Source organism: Desmodus rotundus, chromosome 9 (genome assembly GCF_022682495.2).
Source record: "Desmodus rotundus isolate HL8 chromosome 9, HLdesRot8A.1, whole genome shotgun sequence".
Classification (NCBI taxonomy): Eukaryota; Metazoa; Chordata; class Mammalia; order Chiroptera; family Phyllostomidae; genus Desmodus; species Desmodus rotundus.
The window spans coordinates 15,204,138-15,212,940 of NC_071395.1; positions in this window are offsets into that span (position 1 = coordinate 15,204,138).

Genomic DNA, 8,803 nt, shown 5'->3' on the forward strand with positions numbered 1-8,803 from the left:
GAGAAACATTGATGTGTGAGAGATACAACCAGCAGTTGCCTTTCACATGTCCCCACATGGGGACCTGGCCCACAACCCAGGCACCTGCCCCGACCCGGAATCGAACCTGCAAACTTTTGGTTCACAGGCTGGCGCTCAATCCTCTGAGCCACATCAGCCATGGCTAACTTAATATTAACTTTCAAATTACAAGATGAACATGAGCTTAAACTGTTGTCTTGCTCCTTCCTGCTGTGGATAGCCTGGGGAACAGCAGCGACCCACAGTCTGTCTGTGAGCAGCATGCCCCATGGGCTATGATTTCAGGGTGCTGGGGCAGCTGTCTACCCTTGAAAATAGCTCATCACCCAACTAGCCTGATATCCAAAGTCTCCAAGTCATCAGTTATTTCTCCTATGACTTTAAGGTAGTTCTGGCTCATAAAATTCAAGGTGAATTTTAGTAAATATCACGAAGCCCAGATCATAAAGTAGGCTGTAGATACTGTCTATATATAAAACAGACATAGCCCCTGCCTTCTGGAGCTCATGATTCAGACTTCAAACGAATAAATACAAAGAAACTGCAAACTGTTGTGAAAACGCTGAAGGAAAACAAAGAAGAGAATAAAGTGGTAGGTGGGGGTGGTCAAAGGTAAGGGCTTTTGAGCAATTTCCTCCGATATTCTCAAAAAGGGGAATAATCCACGTGTTGTTTGTATACAGTGCTTTCTATAATAGCATCCGTATCGTGTAGGAAGACCTTGAGACCACACCCACTGTTTCATTCTACAATTAGTGCACACGATGTTGCAGGTGCTGTTCTAGGTTCCGGGGTTGGTGTGAACGAGACAGACAAGATTTCTGTTCTCATGCAGCATTTCTTCCAAGTCAAGAAGCTCCTCTGAATATGAAAAGAGAAAAATATAGCTAAACACTAGAGTAAACTACTTAAAAAGCTTATGAAGCATCATATCATCAATAATGCAAGAGCACCCTGGGGATAAGAAATACACCGTTGTTGGACAATACCTGACTGTAATCTGATTGAATGTTTTATCGTGTGTGTGTGTGTGTGTGTGTGTGTGTGTGTGTGTATTCACAGCTGGTGATCAGCAATGCAGAAGATATAAAAGCCTAAAATGCAACTGGTATATCAGGCAGATTTTTAAGTTAAAAAGGTGCAGATTTTTTAAAATTAAATTTATTGAGGTTACATTGGCTAATACGATCATCAATAAGTATCTATGATACTAGATGACACTAGCCATTAGTATTATCTCTTCTGATTGAAATTTGGCCTTAAAGGGAAACTTGCCTATAGAGAGAATTATTGATGAGTATATGTTACGTTTTTATAACCAATCAATACATTGGCATTCTGGTCACACACATTGGTTTCCAAGAGTGTGCTTAAGTGAGTCTTGACTTAAGAGGTTATAAATCAAGACCCTGAGGCCGCAGGCTGGCTCTGGATGGAGCAGGCAGCTCCCAGGTGGTAGCCCCAGCACACCTGTCGGGGTGGCCAGCAGGCTTTCTTCTTGCAACCACCGGCTCTGGGATATTTCTTTCCAGTCAGCAACCTGCATTAACTGATACTGATGAGGTACTTGGGAGGCACCTCATCAACTATCCCTTGGGAGTAAATAATGATTTAGGGTATGAGGTAGAAAATGGTTATTTCAAGGTTTATAATAAACCATTTTCAAAAAAACTGGTTGATATTCCCAAGAGCTGTCAAAGTAAGATAGGAAATTGTAGGGGCAAAGGGACCCACAGCTTCTGATTTTAACAGTAGGGACCCGGGCTAACACAGCCACTGGAGTTCTTTTACTTAAATAAACAGACTTGTTTTTCATTTATCCTAAGAAGCTGAACTAGTGGCTAAGATCAAGAAAGCAACACTCGGCAGTTCAGTCTCATCTTGTTTTCTTGTGAAATTGGAAAGAAACAAACGTACTTGAATTTGATGTGAATAGGACTAAGAATATTTATCATAAACAGTTGAATATTGGCTATCTGAGCCCAAAGTGACTCTTTCCAAGTTCAGCAGAAATACACAGAGGATTTGATAAATATTGAATTATGCTTCAAGGCAACTGCTCATACTTCGTAAAATTTCTTTCCTTCTATTTTGAAATAAAAGTTCATCACCAAATACAATAAAAAATACATTGCACTGCTTTTCACTTCAGCTTAGGGAAGAACTTTTGCTTATACCATCCTTTTGGGAGTCCCTGAAATCACTGTAATTAACTCAATGTGTAAGAATTTGTTTTGATACATTTCCGACAAAGAATGCTGCTTCTTTCCACGGCAGGTTGTATCTTTGGTATTGCAGGGAAACGGACTAGTAATGCTTATCCTGGCTGGAAAAGGAAGTAGTGATGTCCATCAAAAGGCTCTCTACAATCTTTTAGTCACCGGCCCTTGCTCACCCGTCTGTTCTTACTGTGGAATCCTACTGGAACACTCCTCCATTTGACCCCGGAGCTGCATCACTATGCAGCTGGCCTCTCTTGCTTTTTTGGGGGTAAGTCACCTGCTCTCATTTAGTTCATTTCCTTTGGTATTTTCCTTCCTGTGGGAAGTATCTGACATCTGTCCCACATACTTCTTTATGAATACAAAGGCTCATCTTTTATCTTTTTATTTTTAATTTTCATGAATCAATTACTCTTCCCCTTTTTATAGTTGCAGTCTTGTCATTGTTTATGTTTTAAAAAGACCCTCTAGACTGTAATTCTTTATGGCTGCTTAAAAAAAGTCTTATTTTTTAACGCCTCTAATTACATTCTGTTGACATTTGTATTTAGGTTTGAACTTAATGTCACACTCGAAGCCCAAGGCTTCCCACCTCATTGGCACCATCATGTGGTTGAAATTGTGTATCACATTGGAAAAATCGCTGCATATGTTAAGACAGGCTGCTATTATATCACATTTTCCACTGCAGAGATAACACTGAAATTGGAGAGGTCATAAAAAGTTGGGGACTCTGCAATACTCCTGTTACTTTAGTAAGTGCGCAGCAAAATGGGAGCTGGTAAACCCCAATGATTAAATATATGGACGCTGGAGTTCCACCACATAAATGAACTCAAACCCTCCCTCTCCCACTCACTCCTATGAACTTGGGCACATCGGTTAGTCTCCCTGAGGCCAGTTTCCTTGTCAATACGAGGATTCCAATATCGTTTATCTCACAGGGATGTTGAGAGGAATGATTAATATTATGATAATAGCATGATGGCCATTGAATAGTTTTGTAATATCAGCTACGATGAACTGTTAACAAACTACCATATTTGGTTTTCCCTTTATGTTAAAACCCAGAGTGGAAAGAATATCAGAAAAAACTTCCTCTGGATTTTTGAAAATTACATCAAAATGGTAAATTATTTTCAGAATGATCAGAAGCAGTATGAAGTTAGAAACTGCAAAAGGTAGATATTAAACACACACACACACACAATACTTTTTAAATATTTTTAGAAAAAGAGAAGAAAACTTCTGGGAAGAACAGTCTTCTAAATCATACTTACAAAATGAAATTTGAACATTCTCTGGCTAAATTAACCATAATTGACAGTCAAGTAAATACTTAAGGGAGAAAGTAACTTAAAATCCTTTTCAATGGTGGAAAAAACTTTTTAACATTAAAAATGACTTAAAGTCCTCAATCCTCTCAAAGTTCTATTAAAGAGCAAAGTATACTTTTATGAATCCTTGGAAGAGCTACACTTAGGACAAATCTGGATGTTAGAAACTCTTCTATTTGAAAATGAATTTTAATGATTTTCTTAGGAAAACAGGATGGAAAGATATTTAAAACCAGTGAGAATCAAGCGTGCAGGGTTAAACCTCCCCCTAAACCCATCCATCATCACTAAGGAGAATGGGTATCATTGCCAGAACCAGCATCTTACATTCAGTCTCCAAAGTGCAGTTCTCCCTGTCAGCATGGTTCAGTGAAGTTTTGTTATGTCACTATGCAAATATAGTCTGTGCTCACTATCTTCCCACTTATTAAATTCATCAAAGGCTGTCCAGGAACAGATTTTCTGTTTTGTCAACTACACCCACAGTCTTGTTCCCAGATTTTTCATCAGTATTTTTTCAGACTTTGATGGAAAAAAAAAAAGAAATGGGAACGATTTCATGAATGTCAAATATGCTCCGTTTCCGTGCAACATTCGAGGCCATCTGCGGCAGCTCCCGGCACAACCCAGCCCAGGGCAGGGCCAGACTGGTGCGGTCGGTCAGACTGTGGCGCTCACACGGCCACAGTCCATTCCAGTGAGACCCAACTGGCTGTGCCGAGAAGGAAAACGTCTTTGGTGTCAACCTGAACTTCTCAGGCCAGCAGTCTGAACAATCTATGTCTTGATTATTAAAATTTGGGGATTTTCCAGAAATCTCTTAATGGATTCTAATTTGGTTTCATTGTGGTCAGAGAACGTTATTTTGTATCACTTGGATCCTTATCGAGACTTGTTTTACAGCCCAGAATACGCTCTTTTCTCCGCCCACGCCCTGCATGCGTGGATGCGGTGCATCTCCCCATTTATTCAGACCCTTCGTTTCAGCGTGTTCCGCAGTGTCTGAGGGCGGCTCCTGCATGTCTTTCACTAAATTCCTAAGTATTTAGAGCACTGTTATAAATGGTCTGTTTTAAAATTTTATTTTCTAATTGCTGCTTGCTAATACGTAAAATATTGATTTTTATATACTTGTCTTTTCTCCTGGGAGCTCACTAATTTCAACGATTAATTTTAGTAGATATAAAAGATTTGCTACATGGACAACCTATTAATCTAAAGACAATTAATCTAGATTAATCTATGAATCTCAAGAAAATATTTTTTTAAAAAGACTTTCTACATAGACAGTTGTGAATAGACAGTTTTACTTTCTCTCTAATCGTTTCACCTTTTCATTATCTTTTGCCTACTGCTACCGAGAACCTCTGTAAAGAGTTAAACAGAAGTGGTGAGAGCAGACACTCTCACCCTCTTCTGAATCCTAGGGTTCGAGGGTTGCACCACAAAGTAGCTGGCTGTTGGTCTTTTGCAGATATCCTTTATAAGATGAAGTTCTCTGTTAGTTCTAGTTTTATGGTTGTTTTCTCCATAAATTGGCAATAAATGTGTCATGCTTTTGCTGAATTCATTGCAATAACATGACGCTTCCCCCTTTATTAATATGGTACATTACATTGTTTATTAAATGTTGGGCAAACCTTGCGTTCTGGGGAAAGCCCCAATTGACCATTGCATTTTAACCTTTCTCTGTGTTGCTGTGTTCAACACGGAGAAAGGATAGGATTTTTCCCTCTATATTCATGTGATATTGGTCTTTGATTTTTTTTTTTTCTAATGTCTGTGTCAGATATTTCTAGTAGGGCTATGCTGTTATACAATTAATTGTATAATATTCTCCTCCTCAATTTTCTGTTTCTGTAATACTGACACTGTGTTCTTTAAATACTGATAGAATTCACTAGTGAAGTCATCTGGGCCTGGACTTTGTTTTTGTAAAGTGGTTTTTAATTATAAATTCAAATTCTCTACTAGATGTACAACTACTTAAATTTTCTATTTCTTCTTCAGTTTGTTGTTTTGTGTTTTCAAGGAATTTGTCCATTTCTTCTAAGTTATCGAATTTTATTGATGTAAATTTGTGTGTAATGTTTTCCTTTTATGATTTTCATTAGAACTTTTCACCCTCAGTACTACTAACATTTGGAGCCCGAAGACTGCTGAGGGGACTGTCTTGGGTGCTGGAGAATAATGTTCAGCAGCATCCTGGCCTCTTCCCACTAGGTGCTGATAGCAGCCTCCTCAATCCTGACAACCGAAACTGTCTCTGGACATTGCCAAATGTTCCTTGGGGACATGATGCCTCTGGTTGAGAGCCACTATTTTAATGTCTGTAGGACCTTTAGTGACCTTTCATTCCAGACACTGGTCATCTGTTTCTTCATTTTTCAGTGTGTTTTGTTAAGAGCTTCGTAGGATGTAGAGAACATGCTATGTCTCACACATGGCCCATGGATCTTTTTGCTGACTTTGACCTAGATCATTGAATCAAATTCCTTTCTAATGCAGTAATGAAAAAGCTATAAATTCTCCCCCAAGAATACTTTATCTGTATTCCATACATTTTGAAATGCTGTATGTTAATGGGTATTATTAGCCAATTAATGGCTACGGAGAGTGCTGTTTATCTATGGAGGTAACTTATGAGCATTATTGTCACTCCAACAGAACTGCTTACAAATGGACTTTTGGTTCTGTGACAGGCAAGCAATGAAGAACAATATTAATATGCATAACTATGTAGTAAAATTCAGTCACATAAATTAAAAACACTCACCCAACTAGTTGATAAATTGATGTAAATTTCTACAACTGGCAGCAACATTCTTTTTGCTCTTCTAGCTAAAAATAGCCACAATCTGTAACCTGCAGGACATCTACCAGGACAAGAAAATTACAATTTTATTGCACCTTGTAGACAATTGATTTGCTGCCATCTGCTGAGAGGCAGAAATGGGTTTCCAGCATCTTTAAAGGGCAAGAATGATGACCTTAGAAGTTACAAAACTTTGCCTATCCCATACAACAAAACATAACATAGGTACCTTTGGACTTGAAAGAAATCAATATTAAATATGTGTTAACTGATTGTTTATGTTACCAGTAGGGCTTCTGGTCAATTGGGCTACTAGTAGTTAGATTTTTGGGGAATCACAAGTTACATTTTCAACTGTGCAGGGGGCTGGCACCCCTAACCCCTGTGTTGTTCAAGGGCCAACTGTATTATTCACCTAGAACCACAATTAACGTGGTGCCATATATTCACTCTACATACACACTCTTTTTGGGGCTTGGACAATCTGAAAGAAGTCTGCTCGCCCCTGAATACTTGAGCATACATCTCCTGAGAACAAAAGCATTCTTCTAGTAACCACAGACAGTATCATGACTGTATCTGAAAAATTTAAGTCACCAATATACCTATTACACTTCCATGTTCAAATTTCCCCAGTTGTCCACACAATGTCCTGTAAAATACGTAACCCTGGACAGTTCACAGTTGCCTTAATGGAGATCAGTCCTATCTTCTTTTGTTGTCTTCCATGATATTGATATTATTGAAAAGTCCAAGCAAATCACATTCTAAATTTATCTGTTTCCTTTACAGATTCGGGCTAAATGTTTTTTTGACAAGAATACTACAAATACTTCCAATAACCTCATAGGTTTGTGTTTTTCCCAATATAGATGCTAGAAATTTTTTCCATTAAAACACCTATTAACATTTTGCAAAGGGCTAATGTTCTACAGAATATAATTTAGGGTACACTTGTACAAGGAAAAAAAAGTAAAATTCACTGAAGTGTTTAAGAATGGGTAGACTAAAAACAGGTAAGGATTCAAAAACCTTTTTCAATTAACAAACTTCCTTGTTTCCTTAGGTTATACAAATTGAACTTTCATGAAATTTAACAACTACCAACCCCCCCCCCCCCAAAAAAAAACAAACAACCTCAAACCCCTCAATTGTACAGATAAGCAACCCTGGCTTAAGGAATGCACTAACTTCTCCCAAATTCTATCCTTAACGCATTTACTGTGTTCAGGGGCTGATTTTTGAAACCAGGTCTAACTGCTTCTGTTTCCAGGAGACTTTGTGCTTCATTTGAACTTTTTGCAACAGACTATTCTTGGGTCTACAATTACTCTGGGGTAAAAGTGGTGGCATTGGAGTCTAAATAATATGAAGACCCTAGGAAAATGTTATTGTTCTAGATTAAGAATCAATCTATATCAAGTAATTGAGGAAGGCCTAACCCCTCACACATGCACGCAAATCCTATGTGGGGATTGGGGTCTTGGTTCCAGATACTAATTATAACCTATCCCCCATTTATGACTTCCTATTCATCATAAATTGATCCTTGTTATTGCCCATTGATGCTGTCATCCTTCCATTACACCAAACATTTTGGAGACTTTCAGTTTTTCCTAAAAATCCTAGAACTCAGGTGTTACTACTTACTGCATAATCTGACAGGTTTTTAAAATATTAGTTACCATTCTGCCTTGCAGTGAGGTAGCAAATATTTAAGCATGCTCGTTTTCATCTGTTTCAGGCGAGAGCCTTTCCGAAGACCCCTGCCCCCAGCCAGGTGACTTTCCTATGGTGAGCGCGGGTCCGAGCAGATAAATTTTAAAAGAAAAAAAACTGCGAGACCTTCAGCCTTTAAAAACCACGCCATGGTTTAAAAACTTGAGCTATAGGTCTGCTGAACATTCAGCATTTTATTCCAGCAGGCTGGAAATTGCTTTGCGTAGTTTTAGTCTTTTTAATCTTACCAGCTTGTCAAACGTCCCTGGTCTCGCCCTCGACCCCATACTTTAAGATCGCTGGAGCAGAAGAAGGAGGTCTGCGTACGCGGAGCCCAGGGCTGGAGGACTCTGGCTCCATCTCCCTGGCACGGCGAAGTGCCAAAGCTGGGAGTAGGGGAGGTGACCCTCAAACTTTGCAGACCAGAGATCCATTCCGGACCTGGAGAAAAGCAGAAGCTACCCAAAAGGCCATTAGCCACCCTCTGCTGCTTGACTTTGCGACAACGTCCTAGCCGCCCACAGCAGTCCCGCAAGCCGTCACGTTCACGCGCCACCCGTCACTAGCTGGTATTCCCCTGCCAAGCCCGCCGGGCCCCAGGCCACGCCCCCTGCCCCCACTAGGGCCCCAGTTTCCCGACAGTGGGCGCTGCGCCTGCGCTCTCTGCGAGCGTTGGGCGGGGCGAACCT